Raw genomic sequence first — 25,263 nt, 5'->3', positions numbered from 1 at the left:
AATTGGTCTTCAGCCTTCAGCTCAGGATGGTGAGGCCCAACGGGCAGCAATCAAAGGTGGCAAGTGAAGTCCAGGAGAAATCACAATTAAACAGTTGACCAAAGGGTAATTTATATAAGCAGGTTTTAATGAGCACCTGAAAGGAGAATATAGATATGGAGTGGCATCATTTTTGTGGAGGAAATTCCAGAGCTCAAGTATCTTGTTTGATGAAGGTGCCAAATAGAAGTGAAACTCAGGACTGCAGAGGCCAGAGTGAGGTGCCACGATACAGCATGTCAGTCGATTGGAGATACCGGCTCTCTCCTTGCATTTCAGTGTTTATCTCGTCACATGTAGGTTCAAGAATATGTGGTGACATCTCATGACAACCAGAATCTACTCCTGTAGCTGCACAGAAACTATTGGATTCACTTGTAAATGGGATTGGTTGAAGTAGTTTGTAAATTAGATTTCATCCATCTGTTGAAATTGATATCATAGGCCGGATCTCACTGGACCTGGCCCAACACTTGGGCTCATTGCCGGGGTGATTTCTCACAATCACCGCCACCACAGTGTTGATTTAAATAATTTTAAAAATGTGCAACATGTAAAAATAAGTGAATTTAACAACACTTAAAATGTACATAAATTAGTTAAATTAATTTGAAGGAACTATTCCATTCACCACCCAGGCCAATAACACCTTTCAAATAAATAATGCTATCCTGTATGTGCCAGCTATAGTCCTGAGCACAGAGTGTACTGCTTGCCACTCAGCTCTGCGTGACTGAGCTCCAAACACTGTGTCTTTGTGGAGCCTAGGTATGTCAGCAGGTATGCTCATCATGTTTTGTACTTCTCTGCGGTGTTGAATGAGTCCAATCAGAACAAAATATTAAGTCTCTCTATTTTGATCCAGATTGGTATTTTAATTTACAGTTCCTTCTTTTTAAGTAGATCATTCTTGCATGCTTTACTTTCCACTGTTAATAGGGGTAACAGAAAGGCAGAGTATTACTTAAGTAATAAATATATATTCAGAAATATTGTTGTGCGAAGACTCTGGAGTGTCTCTGCACATCAACACTGAAAGAAGACATGAAGGTGCAACACGCAATTAAGAAGGCAAGTTGTCTGTTGGTTTTTGGTGCAAGATGTTCTGAGCAAGGATGTCTTATCACTGTTCTACAGGGCCTGAGTGAGGCAGCATCTGGAGTATTATATGCAGTCTTGGTCTCCCAGTCTAAGCAAGATTATAAATGCCTTGGAGAGAGAAGAGAAAAGGTTCACCAGACCTTTTTTTGAGACACAGCGCGAAATAGGCCCTTCCAGTCCCACAAGCCATGCTGCCCAGCGGTCCCCTGATTTAGCCCTAGCCTGATCACAAGACAGTTTACAATGACCAATTAACCTACCTGGTAGGTCATTCAAATGTGGGGGGAAACTGGAGCACCACAGGGTCATGGGAAGAACTTACAAACTCCTTACAGGCAGCAGCGGGAATTGAACTTGGGTTGTCAGTACTGTAAAGCGCTGTGCTAACCACTATGCTACCATGCATGCTAAGGTTACCGGTAAGGAGAAATTTTGTTGACTAGGCCTGAGTTTACAGGAGTGTGGAAGAATAAGATGTGATTTTGTTGCAGAGCATGCTGGATGTAGTGGGCAATATGTTTCTCCTGCCTGATAATTATTTCAGGAGATGGGATAAACATTTAGTTCAAAAATGAGGAGAGATTTCTTCATTCAGTGGAGTGATGAACTAATAGAATTCTCTACCACAGAATATCATGGAAGTGAAATCTCCAATTATATTTAAGAAGGAGGGGATTAGATTTCTAGACATAATAGGCAACAAGTTACAGTGATAGCATGAGAATGTGGTATTAAAGTAAGAAATCAACCATAATGGAGCCAGAGAACTGTGGCAGCGGTCTGTGGGCTGCACACAATATTTGTAAAAATTGTGACATTCTGGGTGGGGGTGTGGTCGACAGCCCGCCCCTGCATTTCTGATGACCAGTACTGTTTGTTGTTCTTGTGTTAAAATGCTTTTGTGGGATTATGGTGGGAAGTTCCAGTTTATTTATTGTTACATTTTAGCTTGGGTTATATGGTTATTTACTTGCGTATTTGTGGGTCACCCTAACTGTAACCGGAGTGTGTGAGACAGGTTGGGTTCACTCTCTGGGTCATGGTGCCTGATCTGTTTGTGTCCATCACAATAAAAAAAACTAAAATAAAATAAAATGGTTGTTGAGTTAAAGAGCTTCCTGGTCTGTCATTATGGATCAAATGCTCGCCACAATATGTGTTTAAATATACCTCTTTTGAATTACTCTCACTGCAATCTGCACCATGTAATTTTCCTCTCAGGCTTCGAGTCCAAGCAATACACTTTTAAATCAACTTTATCATCTACCGATTACACAGTCATCTAAAGGTCTCGGCAGTTCAGGCAGTACAGCACCTTCAAGCAGACAAAGGTTCTCATCATGGCTGGAAGCGAGGCAGGATGGCGGGGGGGGGGGGGGGGGTGGGGGGGGGGTGGAGATTCCAAGTCAGACTGAAACGCAGCAGATGAAGTGCCATCTACCCAGCATCATCTTAGCAGATGTGCAGTTGCTGGAGAACAAAATTGAGGACCTGAGGGCAAAATTGCTGTACTGGAGGGAAATGAGAGGCTGTTATATTCTCTGCTTCAGTGAGACTTGACTTTCTCCCAGCATGCCAGATACAGTGATCAAACAAGAAGGCTTATCAGTTTTCCCCATGGGTCCAACTGCTGATTCAGGAAAGGCAAAAAGTGGAGGTGTATGCTTCATTATAAACTCTCAGTGGTGCACCAATGTGACAGTTCTGCTGAACTCGTGTTCCCCAGACCTTGAATTCCAGATTGTTAAATGCCATCTGTTCTATTTACCTAGGTAATACTCCTCCATAATCCTGATTGCAGTTTACATACCTCCAGTGGCCAAATATAATCAAGCGCTTGAGATATTGTGTGATGCAGTCACCAGATGAGAAACAGTCCATCCTGATTCATTTCGTAGTCAGGAACTTCAACCAGGCTTGTTTAAAGAAAGCCCTGCCCAATTACCATCAGCATATAATCTGCAGCACTAGAGGTCCCAACACTCCAGACCACTGTTATACTAGATATGGTGTGCCTACCATTCCATGCCCAGACTGCATTTCAGTAAATCGGATCACTTAGCTTTGCTTCTCCTACCTGCACACAGGTAGAAGCTAAAGAGAAAGGCTCCAGAGATTAGGACAACAAAGAATTGGTCAAGGGAGGCAGAGGAGTGGCTACAAGTGGCTACAGTGGGCTGGTCTGTATTCAAGGACTCCTCTGTGGATCGGAATAAATACACCATAGTTGGAACTGAGAGCTTTAATCTCTCACTTCAGCAGTGTGTAGTGCCCACCTGCTTCAGTAAGGCTTCAATTATACCAGTGCCCAAGAAGAGTCTGGAGACCTGCTCAATGACTATTGCCCAGTAGCATTGATGTCAACAGTGATGAAGTGTTTTGAGAGGTTGGTGATGAAACATATCAACAACTGCCTGAGAAGCAACTTGGATCTGCTCCAATTTGCCTAATGGCACAACAGATCCACAATAGATACCATCTCATTGGCTCTTCACTCAACTCTGGAACATCTGAACAGCAAAGATGCATACATTAGGATGCTCTTTATCAACTATAGTTCAGCATTCAATGCCATCATCCCTTCAAAGCTAATCAATAAGCTCCTGGACCTCGGCTTCAATACCTCCTTGTGCAATTGTATCCTGGATTTCCTCACTTGCAGACCTCAGTCAGTTTGGATTGGCAAGAACATCTTCACGATCACCATCAGCACAGGTGCATCATAAGGCTGTGTGTGCCTTGCCCCCTGCTCAGTTCACTTTACGCTAATGATTGTGTGGCTAAGCACAGCACCAATGCCTTATTCAATTTTGCTAATGACACCACTGCCATATGCTGAATCAAAGGTGGTGATGAATCAACATATAGAAGGGAGATTGAAATTCTGGCTGAGTGTTGCCATAACAACAGCTTCTTACTCAACGTCAGGAAGACCAAGGAGCTGATTTATGACTTCAAGAGCAATAAACCAGAGGTTCATTAGCCAATCCTCATTGGAGAATCAAAAGTAGAGAGGGCTAGCAACTTTAAATTACTTAGGACCTGCCCTAGGCCCACCATGCAAGTGCAATTGTGAAGAAAGCACAGCAGCGCCTCTATTTCCTTAGGAGTTTGTGAAAATTCAGCATGACAGATTTGTGACAAACTTCTATAAATGTATAGTGGAGAGTATATCGACTGGCTGCATCGCAGCCTGGTATGGAAGCATCAGTGCCCTTGAATGGAAAATCCTACAAAATATAATAGATATGGCCCAGTCCCTCACGGGTAAAACCCACTCCACCATTGAGCACAGCTACATGAAACGCAGTTGCAGGAAAGCAACATCCATCATCAAGGACCCCCAACATCCAGGACATGTGCTCTTCTTGGTGCTGCTACAGAAACCATCAGGTTCTTGAACCAAAGGGGATTAACTTCACTCAACTTCATTTGCCCCTTCATTGAAAAGTTCCCACAATCTATGGACTCACTTTCAAGGACTCTTCATCTCATGTTTTTGATATTTATTGCATATTTAATTATTATTATAATTTAATAGGCCTTTTAGACCTGGTGTTATTTTAATTTAATTTTCTAATTTAATTTTGAGACACAATTTTTCATTAGGGCACATGGATAACAGAGCAACTATCTACCATCGCCAGATACTGCTACAATACAGAGATCGCCCAAAAACAAACCTTCATAAAGATCTGCTGGTTAGATTGCGCGACCTCAGCTTGCCAAGAGGATCGGGCCTACAGTCCTCAGAGCCGCCTGATGTTGGTGGCTGGAGATGGAGACGTCATAAGTGATGTGCAAGGAAGCAGAAGCGAGGCAAACGGGCAGGGGTCCGTGCCAGGCAAAAAGCAAACCCTAGCCGGCCGGCTCTCCCGTCCATTCTGCTCTCCAATGTCCGCTCCCTGGACAATAAATTGGACTACATCCAACTCCAATAAAATACTCGGCGGGAGCCCAGAGTCTGCTGTGCGTATGTTTTCACAGAGATGTGGCTCGCTGATGGAGTCCATCACTGCCATTCAGCTGGACGGGCTCGCCTTGTTTCGAGTGGACAGGGATGCAGCTCTTTCTGATAAGACTCGCGGCGGTGGCTTGTGTGTTTACATCAACACGGAATGGTGCAAGAACTCTGTGCTGGTTTCCAGATTGTGCTCATCGCTAGTGGAGTTTGTGACTGTTAGATGCAGATCATTTAATTTACCACAGAAATTCACCACTGTCCTCATAGTCGATGTGTACATTTCCCCCCTGCACCAATGCTGAGGAGGCGCTCTGTGAACTGTACGGGGCTATTAGCGAACTGCAGAATGCACACCCTGATGGACTGTTTATTGTCACCGGAGATTTTAACCACGTGAACCTCAAGTCAGTGCTCCCCAAATTCCATCAGTATGTGGACTTTGCAATGAGGGGGTAGAACGAGCTGGACCTTGTTTACACAAACATCCCTGCTGTGTACCAGGCGAAGCCCCACCCCCACCTCAGTTACTCAGACCACATTTCTGCTAGGCTAATCCCAGCATACATAGTGCTCATCAGGCGCTCCAGACCAGTTCAGAAGCAGATGAAAACCTGGCCAGCAGGAGCCATCTCTGCTCTCCAAGACTGCTTTGAGCACGCTGACTGGCACACGTTCAGGGAGGCTGCAACTGATGGCGACTCCACCAATTTAGAGGAGTACACCCCCCATCCTCATCACATTCTACAGGGGTTGTATTGAGAGCGTCCTAAGCAGCTGCATCACTACCATCTTGGATTGCAAGACCCTGCAGTGGATAGTGAGGTCAGCTGAGAAGATCAAGGTCTCTCTTTCTGCCATTACGGACATTTACACTACATGCTGCATCCGCAAAGCAAACAGCATTATGAAGGACCCCACGCACCCCTTATACAAACTCGTCTCCCTCCTGCCATCTGGGAAAAGGCACTGAAGCATTCGGGCTCTCACGACCAGACTACGTAACAGTTTCTTCCCCCAAGCCATCAGACTCCTTAATACCCAGAGCTTGGACTGATACCATCTTACTGCTCTCTACTGTGCCTATTGTCTTGTTTATTATTTATTCTAATGCCTGCATTGTTTTGTGCACTTTATGCAGTCCTGGGTAGGTCTGTAGACTAGTGTAGTTTTTTTCTGTGTTGTTTTTACATAGTTCAGTGTAGTTTTTGTACTGTTTCATGTAGCACCATGGTCCTCAAAAACGTTGTCTCATTCTAACTGTGTACTGTACCAGCAGTTATGGTTGAAATGACAATAAAAAGTGACTTGACTTGATTTATTTCTTTTTGAATTTGCAGTTTGTTGTCTTTTAAAAACTGGTTGAATGCCCAAGTCAGTGCAGTCTGTCATTAATTCTGTTATGGTTATTATTCTGTAGATTTATTGACTATGCCCGCAAAATGAATCTTGGGTTTGTATTACTGTATAGTGATGTATATGTACATCAAAAATAAATTTACTTTGAACTTTGAATATATTGAATGGTAGCACAGGTTCAAAGGTTTCAATGGCCTGCTTCAGTTCTTATTGTCAGAGTTTCTGTGTTTCTGCTGGAATACATTTTTTAAGAAGGTCTCTGAGCATGGATTCTGGTGTCTCAATGCAGATTCCAAGATTTACATTGTATTTTCATTTAATCAGTTAGCATAGGTCTGTTGAAAGATTAATAGGGGCTTTATACTGTTAAAATTCTTCCACATTTTAATAATTTACTTATAAGCCAAATTCTCCACCAGGTATATTGAATTATGCACTGTTTTAATTCCAACTGATAACATTACTTGTTTTAACTATGTTGACAGTTGGCTGAGCAGAATTTTTTATTGTTACACCAAAAGATTTCCTGTCATTTGTTTTAAACTAGTGGAGGAAGGGAGGGATGCATTACTGTCTTTGAACTTTATTTACTCATTTAGAGATACAGTGCGGAATAAGCCCTTCCCGTACTTTGAGCCGCACCGCCCAGTGGCACTCGACAACTCCAATTTAACACTAACTTAACCGTGGGACAATTTGCAATGACTATTTAACCTACCCAGCATTTCTTTGGATTATGGGAGGAAGCCAGGGCACCCAGAGAAAATCCTTCCATTCCATGGGTAGGACAAACAGAAACTCCTTACAGAGGATGGAGGGGCTGAACTCCGAACTCGGATTCCCGAGCTGTGGTGCATCGTGGCAGTTATAGTTTTATAAAATTACAACATCATTATGAAAGTTGTTTTTTCTCTGTCACAATTAAAGTTCGACATCCAGCAACCTGATCTTTTTCCAACTCTGCTGATGTACAAAAAAGGGGGAAAATAAATCAGAGATGACATTAATAGACAGAAGGTGCACAGTGAAAATTTATTCTGTCTTTATTCAACAAAGTTAGAAATTTAACTGGATCAGTGCAGAAGGTGAAGAAATGGGACTGGGAGAGTTGAGGAAGACTGTGCTGTATTTCAGTCTCTATGACTGCTGAAACAATGATATTTTCATCATATTGTTCCTTCTGTAGCAATAGAAGACTTAAAGAGGATTTTCTGCTGCAGACCACTTCCCAGCACTGGAAGTATGGCTAAGATGGTACCCCTTTACTTTCAGTAAATAACCTGCTCTACTTGGAATTCACAAACATCTTTACACTGTGCCATCCCACCTTATTGACTTCCTCACAAGCCCTGCAACTTCGTAACACTATCTCCTTTCCAAACAGACCCAAGTCTTGGACTTGGCCTTCAGACTCTCCCCATAATCACCATGCTAGAGGCCTTCAATCTCTAGGCACATCTTCTCCCAAAGTTCTGATCTCCAGCAGCTCCATTCAGGCCCCTGATCACTTTCCCCTTCATTCCCTCTAACACCCTAGCACCAGCCCCAGGTCCGGATGTATGGATTTTCCCATCACTTGGCAAAGAGACATGTGCAGCAAACATACATGGATAAAGGCAATGCTGATATTTGTAGTAGCAGGCCTTTTACTGAGGGGCTTTTAAAGGCACTGATTAACCATACTTCAACAGAAGTTCAGGAAAACTAGTGTCTGAATTTCTATGGAGAAGAGCAGAATCTGTATCAAGATTTGAAACATTTCTCCCACAATTGTTAAACATTTGAAGCATTATCGGTATTACCTTAATGTTATTATCAACTTATTTTCACCTGGATAATTATTTAATTTGCAAAATTTAATATACATCTCAATCGCTTGGAACAGAACCAGTCACCACCAGTACAATGTTCCTCACAAAGCCTTCAAAAAGTGATGGGTACAACCCAGCCCATTACAAGCAAAGCCTTCCCCATTACTGAATATATTTACATGGCACGCTGCCACAAGAAAGCAGCATCAAGACCCCCATCATCCAGGCTCTCCCCTCTTTTTGCTGCTGCCATCAGCCAGGAGGTTTTGAAACGTTATGTCTCACACCATCAGGTTCAGGGACCTTCACCCATCAGGCTCTTGAACTGGTTTGGCTAACTTAATTCACCACCTCTCTAAAGCGATTCCATGATCTATAAATTCACTTTCAAGGCCTCTGTATCTGCCTTCAGATTCTTTGTCCCAAAGTTAATCACTTCACACTTTTCCATATTCAACTCCATCTGCCACTTCTCAGCCCAGCTCTGCATCCTACCAGTATTCTATTGTAACCTACAACAACTTTCTACACTATCCACAACACCAGCAGCCTTTGTGTCATCTGCAAACTTACTAATACACCTTGTACTTTGTCATCTAATTCATTATTAAAAATTTCAGAGAGCAGAGGTCCCAGAACAGAACTGGTTGAACACCAGTGGTTACCAACCTCCAGGCAGAGTATGCTCCATCTATAACTAAACTCTCCCTTCTGTGAACAAGCCAATTCTTAATCCATAGAGCCAGGTTTCCTTGGATTGCATGCCTCCTGAACTTCTGAAGGAGCCTGCTGTGGAGAACCTTGACAAACGCATTACTAAAATCCATGTATTCCACAATCACTGCTCTATCTTCATCAGTTTGTTTTGTCATTTTCTCAGTCAGACTTGTGAGGTATGACATGCCCCTCACACAGCCAAACTGACTGTTAATAATCATATTATGCTTCTCTAAATGAAGGAATATCACTTGCCACCCTCTAATCTTCTGGTACTATTCTCGTGGCCAGTGAGAACACGATGATTATTGTAAAAGGCACAACGATGTTTTTCCTCACTTCCTGCAGTAACCTGGGATATATCCTGTCTGGCCCTGGGGTCTTACCTATCTTAATGTTTATCAATGTTCCAACATATCCTTTTTCCTTAACATTGATATGTCCCAGCTTATTAGCCTGTTCTGTTTCCTCACATTCATCAAGGTTCTTCTTACTGGCAAAATAAACAAAGAAATTCCTCACATTTGCAGTCACAATGTTCTTTGCAGTGCTGATGTATGAATATGATATCAAGCAAATTCATTAATGGCTATGATCTAATTAATAGCACCCATAGGAGATCACAAGGGAGTTACCAATGACGACAGTGATGTAGCTCATTTAAATTCATCTCTGCTGAAAGATCCTGACTCTTTCCATTTAAGCATTAATTTGTCAGTTAAAAGATCCTAAGGCTTTTGTGTGTGTTCTATTTTTCCATTCCGAACATTAAATCAATTTTCTTACAAATAAAAAAGTTCCTGATATTGATTCTCAATTTACATTGCATTCATTTAAATCTAAAGCCAATTGTCCTTCCTACATTGATTAACTATGTGATGCTCAGGCATTCCTTTTGCATTGTCTTAATCTGGGGCCTGGGGCCAATTTTTATGCTAATTTCAGAAAAAGACATTTATTTGTGGCTGTCTGTGTGCAAAATTGGCTAAAGCATTTCCTGCCAGAACAGTGGCTGCTCCAATTGTAAAGTGTTTTGTTAATGTCCTGAGATTGTGAAAGGAGATGTGTAAGTGCATATCTTCCTTTAATTATCTTCAACAGCTTTAGTTCAGCTCTTGGATATTTCCTGTTAAGAGTGACAGGAATCTGGGTTGCACAATGCTTCCTGTACTTAATCCAGACTTTAGGTGCTGTTTATATGGAGTTTGCACTGTTCTCCTTGTGACCATGTGGGTTTCCTCTGGGTGCTCTGGTTTCCTCCCACATCCCAATGCATGCAAATTGCTAGATTAATCAGGACTTTAAATTGCTCCCAGTGTTTGGAGAGTGGTAGCAACTAGGATGAGTTGAGGGGAGTAGCGGGAGAATAAAAATTGCATTGGTGTTGACGCGTTCTTCACTATGAATGTAGAAGGCCTGTTTCTGTGCTGCATGATCCTGTGACTCCATGACATTTATCCATATTTTCATAATTTGGATCTTGGATACCAAGACTCAGCTAAATGACCCTCATTTGCATTCCCTCCAGAGCTTCAATTTTTCCTTGTGCCTCTGCAACCTGTCTGCTTTGTATTCTACAGTACTTGCTGTGCAGCACAGCTTTCTGTTGGTATGCAGTCTGCACCAAAGGCCAAACTTCCAGGCAGAAAGCTTAACTTACCGTAGCAGAACTGAAATTTTTCAAAAAATGGCCACAAAACTTTATTGAGCTAATACTTAATTGGAACATGTAAGCTCTGTGCTGCATTTACTTATTATTTTGATTTACAATTTAAATTCTAATTTAGGTAGCAAGCATTATGAGCATGCTAAAATAGTTCAACTCATGTTGTTTTCCCATTGGGAAGATCAATCAGATGGTCTTATCTTAATGGAGGTAAATAACAGACAAAAATGCATAATGTTGTATCACAATGTATCACAATGCAAATATTGGAGACAAACTAATAGTATGTTCAATATAATTTTGCTGATTCCTTTTACAATAATGACTCAAGTAATTATAACTATTATTTCCCAGTGATGAAGTGCTGGCTGAGATCAAAGTGAATTTTTTTTTCTTCTTTGAAGCACAAGGCAAAGTGCAGGAGGAGTTCATACTTACTTATCCCTTGACTTACTGCTCTCCAGTAAGATTGTAGTAGGCAGGACTTTGGTCGCATTTTCATAGCCCTACTAAGTCCCAAGTCTCAGTTCCTGCAAGTGCTTGTTTAAGATTTTGGACAGAATGCATTGTCATAAGTCCAGCTCTGAATTATTTGGAGTCCTCATACCTCACCAGCATTGTATCTCAGAGCACCTTCTGCAAAGTTAGAGGCTGGCCAATGTATCGACCAGATTTTTCAGTCTATGGTGAAGGAACTTTTTTTTACCTCACTGAAAGCTATCCACAGAGCTCTGAAGAGTTTTAGAAAATAGATTAGCTCTCATCCAGCACTGCAGATTACACAGGGCTCCAGTTGTGTTCGTCGGTAATGAGGCAATTTAACCAATCAAATTTAAGGTTTGTGTCATGCAGGGGTTAGAAATTTATCTTCTGTTGTCTGTGCTCAATACATGATATGAGCCATGAATTGTCTAGAGCTTGCTCCTGAAAATCAATGTAGTTGAAGAGAAGGAAACGAAATTCCAGAAGTATTCACTGTGAAGATTTTTGTCTTTTATTTATCTAATATACATTTTTAAAAATCTCCAACACAAGCTAAATTTTGAAGGAATAAATATCCAAAATTGAAAAATAAACATTTCTGTGAGTTTACTTGCAGTAATTATGATTTATTATTCTTTGAAAAGTTCACTTAAGCCTGAATTTGCCAAACCTTCCTTTACTGTGGTTAGTGGTTAAGTACCTCAACCTCAACCCTGTCAGCTTTTGGTGCTGCTGTCTTTTAATAAGACATTGATATACTGCATTGATATACTTGCAGTGGTGGAGTACAGCAAAGTGGAGGACTCTTCTAGCTTTCTGACTCCGGGTATTCTGGAAGATGCTTTTCCATTATTTCTTATTAATGCTGAATGTTCTTAGCCTCGCAGTGGGCATAAATAACACAAAGTTCAAGTCGGATAAATTTTTCATTTACAGGAACAGATTGCTTTTGTTTTTTGGTTTCCTTTATGCTTGGGCAGCAAACTCATTCTACCCACGATGTTGACAGACATACATTTCAATATTAAAAGCAGCAAGCCTGGAATATCTTCTGCCCCTCAGAAAGCATTGCTGCATGACGGGTGTAGAGGAGAAAGGGGTCACCCCTTTTGTGGCCATCCTGCTGCTGTAATGTTCTATCAGAATATAGAGAAAGACCCTGGATAGTGTGCATCGCAGAGAGACGGTGTTCAGCAAAATTTACTAAGACTATTCTGCTGTTGGTTCACTCTTGCAGATGGTGGGATTAGAAGCTATGAGCAGTAGAAGAGAAGAAGAGGGATTTAAACCCACAGGACCATCACTAATTGTTTAGGGACAGTGAGAGGATCTTTGAATTCTGAGGATCAGGGAAGCCATCAGGTGGAGAGGTAGAGCGGAAAATGTTGCAAATACTTGGCTGGCAAGGGTGAAATGGTTAGGTCTGTCTATGGTGATAACTTTGAGATGGAATGGGGGATGATAAGTGATCAGGGGAGCAAGTAATATTGACATCTGGGATGTGTTAGTTGGAGAACTAGCAGATTAACAAGCAAAGTGGATAGAAGAGAACAGATGGATGTTATTTTCTTGGATTTCCAGAAGGCGTTCGATAAAGTGCCACATAAAAGATAAGGATGCATAGAGTTGGGGGTGATTTATTAGCATGGATAGAAGATTGGTTAGCTAATACAAAGCAGAGAGTTAGGATACATGGGTGTTACTCTGGTTGGCAATCAGCGGTGAGCGATGTGCCACAGGGGTCAGTGCTGGGCCCACAATTGTTCACAATATACGTTGTACATTAACAATCTGGGAGAGGGGACTGAGTGTAGTGTATTTGCAAACATTTGTCAGTTTGCTGATGATACTAAATTGAGTGGAAAAGCAAATTGTGCAGAAGATACAGAGAGTCTGCAGAGAGATATAGATAGGTTAAGTGAGTGGACAAGGGTCTGCCCAGATGGAGTACAATGTAGGTAAATGCAAGGTCATCCACTTTAGAAGGAAAAATGAAAGAGCAAAAAAAATTATTTAAATGGTAAAAAAAATTCAGCGTGCCGCTGTGCAGAGGGACTTGGGAGTACTTGTGCGTGAATCGCAAAAGGTTGGTTTGCAGGTGCAGCAGGTTATCAAGAAGGCAAATGGAATGTTTGCCTTCATTGCTAAAGGGATTGAATTTAAGAGCAGCGAGGTTTTGCTGCAACTGTACAGGGTACTGGTGAGGCCTCTCCTGGAGTACTGTGTGCAGTTCTGGTCTCCTAACTTGAGAAAGGATATACTGGCTTTGGAGGTGGTACAGAGGAGGTTCACCAAGTTGATTCCTGAGATGAGGGAGTTAGATTATGAGGAGAGATCGAGTCACCTGGGACTGTGATCGCTGGAATTCAGAAGAATGAGAGGAGCTCTTATGGAAACATATAAAATTATAAAAGGGATAGATAAGATAATGGCGAGAAAGTTGTTTCCACTAGTAGGTAAAACTAGAACTTGCGGGCGTAGCCTCAAGATTCAGGGGAGTAGATTTAGGATGGAGATGAAGAGGAACTGCTTTTTCCAGAGAGTGGTGAATCTGTGGAATTCTCTGCCCAACCTCAGTAAATATATTTAAGACAAAGTTGGATAGATTTTTGCACAGTAGAGGAATTAAGAGTTATGGGCAGTAGGTGTAGTAGGTGCAAGTAGGTGGAGATGAGCTCATAGTCAGATCAGCCATGATCTTATTGAATGGTGGAGCAGACTTGATGGGCCGGATGGCCTCCTCCTGCTTCTATTTCTTATGTTCTTAGAATGGTGAGTGAACAGCAAGAAAGCATTTTAAAGCAGACCTGCTTGAGAAAAGGCTTATAGTTGTACTAAACACAGAAACAGACTCTGACCTTGACTAAAACTTTCTGTGTGAGCATGGGAATGCGAATAAATTCTCTGCCAGAGGCACCAATCCTTTACGTCACTTACACACAGAATCTGCAGCAAATTTAGTAAACTGACTAACCTGTGGACAAAAAAACATGAAATTGGTTCAGATAAAACATATTTGCATTCTGCTTAACTGGCGATGCCTCAAGGAGACTGCATCCATCCCGAAGAACTCTCACCATCTGGATCATGCTCCCTTCTTGTTGCTAGCATCAGATGATTCAGAAACAGCTTCTTCAAATTTGTCATCAGATTTCTGAATGGCTTATGAGCATGACCTCATTATTCCTTATTTGTGAAACATTTTTGTATCTTTGCAAAACAACAACTTCCACATCATATAAATCAGTGATAATGAATTTGATTCTGATATACAGTGGCATGCAAAGGTTTGTGCACCCCTGGACAAAATCTCTGTTACTGTGAATAGTTAAGTGAGTAGAAGATGAACTGATCTCCAAAAGTCATGAAGTTGAAGATGAAACATACTTTTCAACATTTTAAGCAAGATTAGTGTATTATTTTTATTTTGTACAATTTTAGAGTGAAGAAAAGGAAAGGAGCACCATGCAAAAGTTTGGGCACCCCAAGAGATTTGAGCTGTCAGGTAATTTTTACCAAGGTCTCAGACCTTAATTAGCTTGTTAGTGATGTTCACAATCATCATTAGGAAAGGCCAGGTGATGCAAATTTCAAAGCTTTATAAATACCCTGACTCCTCAAACCTTGTCCCAATAATCGGCAGCCATGGGCTCTTCTGAGCAGCTGCCTAGCGCTCTGAAAATTAAAATAAATGATGCCCACAAAGCAGGAGAAGGCTATAAGAAGATAGCAAAGTGTTTTCAGGTCACCGTTTCCTCAGTTCGTAATGTAATTAAGAAATGGCAGTTAACGGAAATGGTGGAGGTCAAGTTGAGGTCTGGAAGACCAAGAGAACTTTCCGAGAGAATTACTTGTAGGATTGCTAGAGAGGCAAATCAAAACCCCCGTTTGACTGCAAACAACCTTCAGGAAGATTTAGCAGACTCTGGAGTGGTGGTGCACTGTTCTACTGGGCAGCAACACCTGCACAAATATGACCTTCATGGAAGAGTCATCAGAAGAAAACTTTTCCTGCATCCTCACAAAATTCAGCATCAGAAGTTTACAAAGGAACATCTAAACAAGCCTGATGCATTTTGGGAACAAGTCTTGTGGACTGATGAAGTTAAAATAGAACTTTTTGGCCGCAATGAGCAAAGGTACTGTATGTTTGGAGAAAAAAGGCTACAGAATTTCATGAAAAGAACACCTCTCCAACTGTTAAGCATGGGGTGGATCGATCATGCTTTGATCATGTTTTGATGTTGCAGCCAGTGGCACGGGGAACATTCCACTGGTAGAAGGAAGAATGTATTCAATTAAATACCAGCAAATTCTGGAAGCAAACATCACACTGTCTGTGAAAAATAAAAGATTGAAGATGAAAAGAGGATGGCTTCTACAACAGGTTAATGATCCTAAACACACCTCAAAATCCACACTGGATTACCTCAAGAGGCGCAAGCTGAAGGTTTTGCATGGCTCTCACAGTCCCCCGAGCTAAATATCATCGAAAATCTGTGGATAGACCTCAAAAGAGCAGTGCTTGCAAGACAGCCCAAGAATCTCATAGAACTAGGAACCTTTTGCAAGGAAGAATGGGCAAAAATTCCTCAAACATGAATGGAAAGACTTTTAGCTATTTACTTAAAGCATTTACAAGCTGTGATACTTGCCAAAGGGTGTGTTATTAAGTACTGACCATGCAAGGTACCCAAACTTTTGGTTTGAGCCCTTTTCCTTTTTTGTTATTTTGAAACTGTAAAAGACGGAAATAAAAAAGTAATCTTGCTTAAAATATTAAAGAAATGTGTCATCTTTAACTTGATGCCTATTGGAAATCAGGTCATCTTTTACTTGCTTAGCTATTCACATTAACAGAAATTTTGACCAAGGGTGCCCAAACTTTTGCATGCCACCGTATCTACTTTTGTAAAACTACTGACAGATTTTCCATGCTGCAGTTGTGAATCTACTAAAGGCAAGTAAAGGTATTCAACGTAAGTGCCAGCAATAGCATACGGAATCGGATTTGAAACAATAATTATAAGCTGCTCAGAATTGTAATCATTACCGGGATTTAAGTACATCTTAGATTAGCTGTGACAACCCAGGAGTGCCCTTGTTGACACCAAACTTGTTTTTTTGTTGCTGTAATGCTCCTGGGTTATGGTCATCTCCCAGCCACAATAGGAAAAGTGAGTTAACTCCTGAACTCTATATCTCTTCACTGCACACGTGCTTGCAAGAGATAATTCTAACAAACTTACTGGAATTGGACATTCTTAATCCACCAAGACTTTTGGAGACGGGAAGCATGAAGTATTATTCTGTGTTTGTTTTAATAAAGGATGTCAAGTCCTTGTTTTTTCTCCCCATACCTCCCTTTTGCTCACCAAAGCAAGATTAAATAGATTGCTCCAATTGATAACTTCTTGGCTGGAACATATGGCATACCATTGCTTGTTTGACATGTAATGCTGACATTCATCATAAACTGATAACATCATTTGTGGAGTCTGTGGTTTTTAATTGGTCTGGGATAAAATCATGATTCATAACTGAAAGTACTAGCTTAAATTGTATTCAGTTTGTGCCTATAAATATACAATTTTGACTTATGCTCGGTCATAATCTATTTTCATCTTAATCCATTAATGTCTGAACTACATCCGCTTTATGCTTTTAGTGTTTGTATAAAATATTTCTTGAATAAGGAATGTTTTTCACTGATCCTGAAATGTAATTGAAGTACTGTAATTAGCAATGAGTGCCTTATTAGAATCAGGGGCACTGTTTTATATTCATGATATATAACCTTGGTCTGGCACAGACAGTTGGGTGCAGATCAATATTATAAAAATAACTCTCTGAATCCAGCAAAACCAAATGGAAGGTCCACAAGGTTTCATTAAGTTGATAGCATTAGCTTAGGAGTCTACTTAATGTTGCACTAATTGTAACAGATTTCCTTACTTCAGGTACAATTTCATCTATAAAAACGTATTCTTTAGAAACAAAGGGCTGATCTTATAGTGCAACCAGTTTATCTTGCAAGCACTATTGCAAATTCAAGCCATGAAGCATTGCTTATGGATTTTGCAAATAAATTAATTAAGTAGAAGTTCATAAAGCAAGCTATCTTCAGTGGTAATGGAATTTAGTTTTAAATCAAGGTGACACTATTAGACTTCTAGCATAAACCTGCATAGTTTTATGTTATAGCATTCTAACTCTGTAATTTGGTTATACTTTAGGAACTTATTATGCAGGAAAAAAGTGCATTGATTTGTATAATGAAAATAGTAATGTGCAGCATAATTAATAAAGACATCACTGTGTGCTAAGTTAGTAAGTCTAGACTGGCTCATTTGATAGCAGTCTCACCTAAGAAGTTTATTTTTCTTGATTTGTGATATGGGGGGACACTTGGCAGGCTAATCTTTTCACCAATTCTTAATAACTCAGCCATGATGGAATGGTGGAGCAGATTGATGGGCCGAGTGGCCTAATTCTGCTCTCGTGTCTCATGGTCTTAATTTCCTTTGAGAAAGTGCTGTTGAGCTGCCCCTTGAACTGTAGACTTTGCTGTGCAGGTAATTTCACAGTCCTATTTGGAACATGGAGTTCCAGGATTTCGGTCTGTTTATGATGAAGGAGTGGTGATGTATTTCCAAATCAGATAGAGTGCGATTTGGAAGAGAACTTGCAGATGGAGACACTCCAGAGCACCTGCTTCCCTTCTATTTTGTTGTGATAGTGGTTGGAGGTTTGGGAAGTGCTGAGTTTACAGTCATGGGCAGTAATAAGAGTGTATTTTGTCGATAGTTCCTGCAATAGTTTTGATGTAGATGTGGTAGTGGAAGGGGATGTGTAGGGTATTGTACAGATATTAGTTGAGCCTATAGTTTCTTCCTGGGATAGTATTGTTGGAGCTGCATTCATCAAAGCAAGTGGGTAATATCTTGTCTCCCAACTTCTGTCTTGCAAATAACGAAAAGGTTTTGGTGAGATTGGCAAACTTCTTACCTGTTGCAGTCACGAGTGTTAAAATTGAAGGTCCATTTAAGTTTATGACTAAATATGATCGCGAGAATGTTGACAAAAAGGCAGTCAACTTCTAAGGCCATTGAATATCCAGAGTGAATGTTTAGACATTCTCGTTGGAGAAATTCAGTGCGTGGCACTGACTGCATGAATGGTAGTTTATGCCACCTTATGTAAGTTCATTTTTGAGCTGCCACATTGCTCTCAGTGTCTACTCAGCATTGCATTGCCATCACATAACACAATGGTGTAGGGTGTGGTCATTGTAAAGACTGAATTTTGCTTCTGCATCTGGATTTGGGTAGCTTGGTCAGTAATGATGCCAGCAGGCCTGACCTGGTAATGGACATTCAAGACCACTTTCAGAGTACTTACTCCTCCTCCTGCTCAATGCTACTTCTGTGCATTAATCAAAGCAGGGGAATATTGAGTCATCAACTGATACTGGGTGCATGTGGCATTTAGTAAGAGGTATGCTTAATTTGATTGACTTGATGCCATAAGATTTCTTGGTGCCTGGAAAAAATTCTGAAGGCATCTGTGACTGCTCCTTCTGAACCATGCTGCCACCATTTCTTCATCATCTTTGGTGAGTCGATCTTTATGATGATAGAGGTGCTTGATTGACTGGAAGTTACGAGTATGGACATATCACACTGTTTGGCTTGCCTGTGGGCCGCTTCCTGCAATATGGGCTTTTCACGGAACCAATGTGACATTGCTTTGTCCAAACTGGATGCTTTACTATGATCTGTTTTATTCTTTTTAAGTTTTAAAATAGTCGCCAGAAACAATTAGCTGGCTTGCTCAGCTATTGCAGAAGACATTTGTGAATCAACCGCTTAACTATGATCCTGGTGTCATTTGTGGGTCAGACTAAATAAGAGCGGTAGATTTCTCAGAGAAAAATAATTAGAAAGTCATCTGCTAGTTCTATGGCAACAGTTACCCATATGAGCTTATTTCCTTTTAATACCAAATTACCTAATTATCTGAATTTAGGTTTCCACAGATTTCTATAAATATACTTGCTTTCATTGAGCATGTCTGTAGTCATTACTATATACACTCAGTGGCTACTTTATTAGGTATACCTGAACACTTGCTTGTTAATGCAGATATCCAGTCAGCCAATCATGTAGCAGCAAAGCAATGCATAAAAACATGCAGACATGGTCAAGAGGTTCAGTTGTTGTTCGCAGCGAATATCAGGATGAGGAGGAAATATGATTTAAGTGACTTTGACCATGGAGTGATTCTTGGTACCAGACAGAGTGGTTTGAGTATCTCAGAAACTGCTGATCTCCTGGGATTTTCACACACTAACAGTCTTAGAGTTTACAGGGAAAGATGTGAGAAGTAAAATGCATCCAGTGAGTGGAAGTTCGGTTGGCAAAAATGCCTTGATAACGAAAGAGGTTAGAGGAGAATGGTGAGACTGGTTGAGGCTGACAGGAAAGTGTCAATCGCTCAAAATAATGCATATTACAACAATGGTGTGCAGAAGAGCTTCTCTGATTACACAACACTTTGAACCTTGAAGTGGATGGGCTACAGCAACAGAAGTACACTCCGAGTTCCACTCCTGTACCTAATAAAATTGCTACTGAGTGTACATGCTTTTCGTTGTGAGCTGCCGGCAATAGTTTCTTTTAAAACGGATCAGCTGGCTTCTGAATGTTCAAACCTTGTAGAACTGTCTGTACCATCTGGAGCCCTACAACAGCCAAACCAATGTCTTGTGTCCTGGAACTCTCTGGAATGGTAGCATATGGCCACTGTCATTTAGAAATCTTTGGGTTCCTTCACCAAAGACCATTAATTACAGCCATTAGTGCAAAGCATCACTCATATTGAATGTAACTGAAGAGTCAGGAAGCATGAACAGTAAAACAAAGTTCAAAGTAAATTTATTATCAAAGTACAGATATGTCACCATGTACAACCCTGAGATTCATTTTCTGGTGGGCATACTCAATAAATCTACAGAATAATAACCATAACTGAATCAATAAAAGACTGCTCAGCTTGAGCGTTCAACCAGAGTGCAGAAGGCAACAAACTGTGCAAATACAAAAAGAAAGAAATAATAATAATCAATAAATAAGCAATAAATAGTGAGAACATGAGATGAATAGTCCTTGAAAGTGAGTCCATTGGTTGTTGGAACATTTCAATAGTTCAGTAGTTCCATTTAATATCAGAGAAATGTATGCAATATGCATCCTGAAGTACTCGATCTTTGCAGACATCCACAAAATCATCCCCTTTGGTTCAAGAGCCTGATGGTTGAGAGGTAGTAATTGTTCCTGATCCTGATGGTGTGAATCCTGAGGCTCATGTACCCTTTTCCTGATGGCAGCAGTCCTGAGTGGTGTGGGATTCTGATGATAGTTACTGCTTCCCTGCAACAGTATTTCATGTGGATTGGCTCAGTGGAGGGGAGTGCCCTACCCATGATGGACTGGTTCATATCCACTACTTTTAGTAGGATTTTCCATTCAAGGGCACTCGTGTTTCCATATCAGGTTGTGATGCAGCCAGTCAATATATTCTCCACTGCACATCTATCAAAGCTTGTCAAAGCTTTAGATGACATGATGAATCTTCGTAAACTCCTTAGAGGCTCTGCCGTGCTTTCTTCATAATTGCTCTTGCATTCAAATTATCAGCAATAATCTGATTACCCCATCAATAGTTCAATAGTTAGATTTAATATCAGAGAATGTATACAATGTAATTCTTGTTCTTCGTAGACATCCACGACAACAAGAGTGCCCCAAAGAGTGAATGACAGTAAAAAAGGCTGGAACCCCAAAGCCTCCCTACCTCCCCCATGAGCAAGCAGCAGCAAAGCTGCTATATCCCAATCTCCCACTTCAGCAGAATAAGTGTCAGCACCCTCTACCCACCAAGCAAGCAAAAGCAAACCCCAAGGAAGACTATGATCTGCAGTACAACAAAAACAAATAGTTCTCCCAACAATTCGACATATCACAGACTCTCTCTCTCTCTCTCTCTCTCTCTCTCTCTCCCCCTAATAAGGGGACATAGAGATGTCATCCTGTCACAGCCAGGGGGAAAGGGTGGGAGGTGGGGGGAGACCAACAAAAACAAGCAACTTGCTGCTTTGCAGTGTTAAAGTCTGATTTACAGTGTTAATAACACTTTTTTCTAAGATATCCAACTCTGGAATCGGCAACAAACTCTCCCTCAGCAGCAAAAGAAAGAGAGAGAGAGTGTAATCTGAGTACAGAGCCCCCAACAGCTGATCCGCTGTTCCCAATGTTCTGTTCTCTCCCACAATGTCTCAGTCAGTGATATCGGCATAGAATCGGCACACCCCCAGAACCGCATAGCCTCAGAACCCCAACGGTGCGCTTGTCTTCTAGGCTGCGTCCTTGGGATATTGAAAAATGGCTGGCTGGTGAGCCCTGAGAGCGGGTCCCGTCATCGCAAAGAACCAAAGTTTGACGGTATTCCTAGGTCAGGGTCTTTGACAGAACCCCAACCACCTTGAAAAGGAAAAAGAGAGAAATTAAATGTAAAAATTAAGCTGTGTCCATAGATGAGCTCAAAAAAGTTGTTGTTGAGTGCCTTTGTCACTCCACTCAATCCCTTTTTCCCATGTTGTACTCATTGCTAAGAAGGTAAGTCACCCTCAATCATGCCCGTCTGTTGTGTAGCTGTGAGATCTGTATCAGCATACTGCAAGTCTTGGGTATCCAGCCCTTCATAAAGTGGGGAAGCTTTGATAACAATGGGGAACAATAAGTCTGTTCGCTTGCATTTTCATGAGAATGACCAATCACACCATTAAAGCAGACAAAGAATAAAGGGAGATGGACCTTGTATGTACACAAACAGTGAATAGGCTTTGGTCATTGCAAGCTGAGGTCTTCTGGTTGAAACAAACAAGAGAAAATCTGCAGATGCCAGAAATCCGAGCAACACACGCAAAATGCTGGAGGAACTCAGCAGGCCAGGCAGCATCTTTGAAAAAAAGTCATGTCAGTCCTGCCGATGGGTTTCGTCCCGAAATGCTGACTGTACTTAATTCCATAGATGCTGCCTGGCCTGCTGAGTTCCTCCAGCATTTTGCGTGTGTGTTCTTCTGATTGTTTAGGCTCTCAGACATCTTTTGCATTATTGATAACTGATGGTATTTAAAACAGTGGATGTACATACATTTAAATAATTTTTAAAGAGATGAAACCTTAAAAAAGAAATCATTATTTTAAATTTCATTCAACTGATGTGGTTAATTGAAAATGTTAATTAAATAAAGTTTAAATTAATAAGTTGCTGCAATCAATTTTTAATGAATATTGGCAACCCCTTTCAAAGGAATGGGTAGATTAAAACTGAGGTGGTCAGTGTGTCTGCATTGAAAGATCCTTCTGATAAAATTTCAGCTTCTAGCACTTGAGCTGTAGCCCTGCAGGGTACAGATTATCAAGCAAATGCCCAGGTACTTTTAAATGAAATGACATAAAAATCTGCCTCCACCACTCCATTAGGCAGTAAATTACAGTCACCTGCCTCACACTGAGAGGAAATATTTTTCATCATTTCTTTTCGAATCCTTCTACCAGTTACTTTAACCTAATCTCTCCCAAGCATGAGGGGGGCTGCAGGGAGAAGAGCAATCAGGACCGTCACAGAGTTTGCTGGGCAAGCCTCCATGTGGCCCAAGAGGTGTGGCACATGGACCGATGCTGCTGGGATGCAAGCCAGGGCTTGATCAACCCCGGCTGGGTTGCCTAGCAAGGGTGACTGACGTGGAAAGACCCGACACACCCATTGACCCAGACTGCGTCACTGATGATGTGTCCCAGCACAGCTGAGGAGGTGTCTCAACTTCTTAAATGTGTGCCCTCTGTTTGTGGCTCCTGTTGAACTGTTGAAAGGTCAGAAATGTATTCTGGCCTGTTATCACCACGCACTCTACCTCATTATCAAACATTATTAGGGGTTAAGTCAGACAGACTTTTTATATTTCTGTGCATTACACATACGCTCAGCTTACAGTATCCCATAATTAATATTTTAAAACTGTGGAGACTCGTATTTTGTTCTAATATCAAAATGAAAGAATCAGACTCGTTATCCTCATGTAAAACCATGAAGAAGTTACAGTGTATCTTTGACAAATATTTTTTGCTCGAAACACTGACAGTGAGACTTTGGTTCCTGAGGAGGATCTCTGATGAATTCATGCTTATTGGTAATATTAAGCAATGACCGTCAAACTAGCAGAGTTCATGGTAATGACACTTTTTCACATGTAATCTTGTATGCCTTCTTTTAAAATAGAATATGAGATGCAAAGTTGTATATTAAATATTAATAATATTGCCGAGGGCTTAAAACATTACTTGCTTTTTCATTTAATTTGCATGTACATTGCCTTTTCTTTCATTTTATCATTTATCATTCAGCAATGAACATCCATCTTACTCCACCCTATCCCTATCCTGCTGAATACAGCATTATCACTGTTTTGTCAGTCACTTTAACTGTAAACCATAGAAGATGTCCTTTCAATATATGATCATGCATAATTTTGTATCTCCGTTGAAGACAGCAGCAAAGAAGACAAATTGTATATGTGTCACAATGTCTATGGTTGAGAAAACTCAACAGTCTCATTTGGCTGTTTGCTGAAACGCAATTCATTTCCAACTTTACCATTTGTCACTGCTCACTAAACTGCATTGCAATTCAGGGCAAACAGTAATGTTTTGAGGAATAGATATCTTCAGGACTTGACTCAACTAATTTCTCTATTTGTCGTAATTCTTACAGATTCCATATGTTCAAGAAAGTTGGGACTGATTATTATTCACTTTAATTGGAAAATATTATTTACAACAGCCATTAAAATAATTGGAGATGTGGTCTAATTTTTTTATATACATGGACCAATTATTTGCTGTCAACTTCTGTTTCAGTAACAGTCAGAGGGAATTGTTATGTAGGTTCATCTCATCACATCTATCTGTTTAAAGATTTTTTTTTAATATGCAGTGTATCTGATAAATCTTTCATACAGGGGAATTTAAAATAGATTGCTTATTAGTAGTATATTATGTTAGGGGATTTTGTATACCAGGGTATCTACTTCTATAATTTACATTATTATACAGTGACAGTATCCAGAATATTTTATGTAGCTTCTTCCTGATTAGCTGTAATCCCCAGTGAATGAAATCAAACTGGAATGAGATGCTGCTGCTCATCATTTTCAGATTTACATGGTGCATGCAGCATAAAAACTGGCCTTTGCTCACATTACAAGCCTCTCCCATCCACTCAAACCCCATCCATTTGTTTAGCTTGCTTTCATTTGAATATGAACTTTGTTTTTTTTTCCCTTAAGCACCCCAACTTAGTGGGAAATTCCACAAGCAAGGCACAGTTTTAAGTAAAGTTGTTGATCCTGAATTCCATTTTTCTCATTATTCGCATTTCATGTTAACCGCTACATTAGTAAGTGACTGCCAATGTATGTGCTGCTAGGGAAAAAAGGGGGATAGATTATATATCAGCATTTGATGCCAGCTTCAAGTTCTTTCACTTGATTAGTTCATCAGTATTCTGAATTCTCTACCCAGTGAATGTGCTTGCTCAGTCATTGTTTCTTGAGGCTAAGACTGATAGATTTTTGATACCTATGGAATTAAGGAATATGAAATTGCAAGAGAAGGTGCTAAAATGAAAGATCAGCTGTGTTCTAATTGATGGCAGAATAGACTCAAAGGGCCAAATGGCCTGCAACTGTTCCTGTTTCTGATACTCAGCAACAATCAAACACTGCAACATCTGGAGACTGTTCTTTCTTGCTGTGCTCCCAAATAAGCAATTACATTTTGTGTGTATCTAGTGACAGTGAGTTAACATTTCACTGACATGCTGTATCATTTCTGTTTGCCTAAAATTGATGACTGTAATCAATTTTACAGGATGCTTTTTCAATGCCTACCTGAATATATGATAAGTTTCCTAAAATGTGCGCTTTCAATTTGATATGTTTTTTTAATGGTTGTATAATTTGCAATTAGGAACAAATCCTGCAACTAATATTTGTGTGACATGTG

The 25,263-nt window shown here is 40.5% G+C and overlaps 1 protein-coding gene across 4 annotated transcripts in view; it reads left to right on the top strand.

The window, feature by feature from the left end:
• The window catches only part of LOC132403001 (ADP-ribose glycohydrolase MACROD1-like), a 1,163,451-nt gene that overhangs the window by 1,035,568 nt on the left and 102,620 nt on the right, over positions 1-25,263 (top strand). The window lies entirely within an intron of this gene.

The sequence above is a fragment of the Hypanus sabinus genome, chromosome 12 (genome assembly GCF_030144855.1).
Source record: "Hypanus sabinus isolate sHypSab1 chromosome 12, sHypSab1.hap1, whole genome shotgun sequence".
NCBI classification, from domain to species: domain Eukaryota; kingdom Metazoa; phylum Chordata; class Chondrichthyes; order Myliobatiformes; family Dasyatidae; genus Hypanus; species Hypanus sabinus.
Note: the sequence above shows the minus strand (reverse complement) of the source record. Positions and strands in the feature narration are given on the sequence as shown.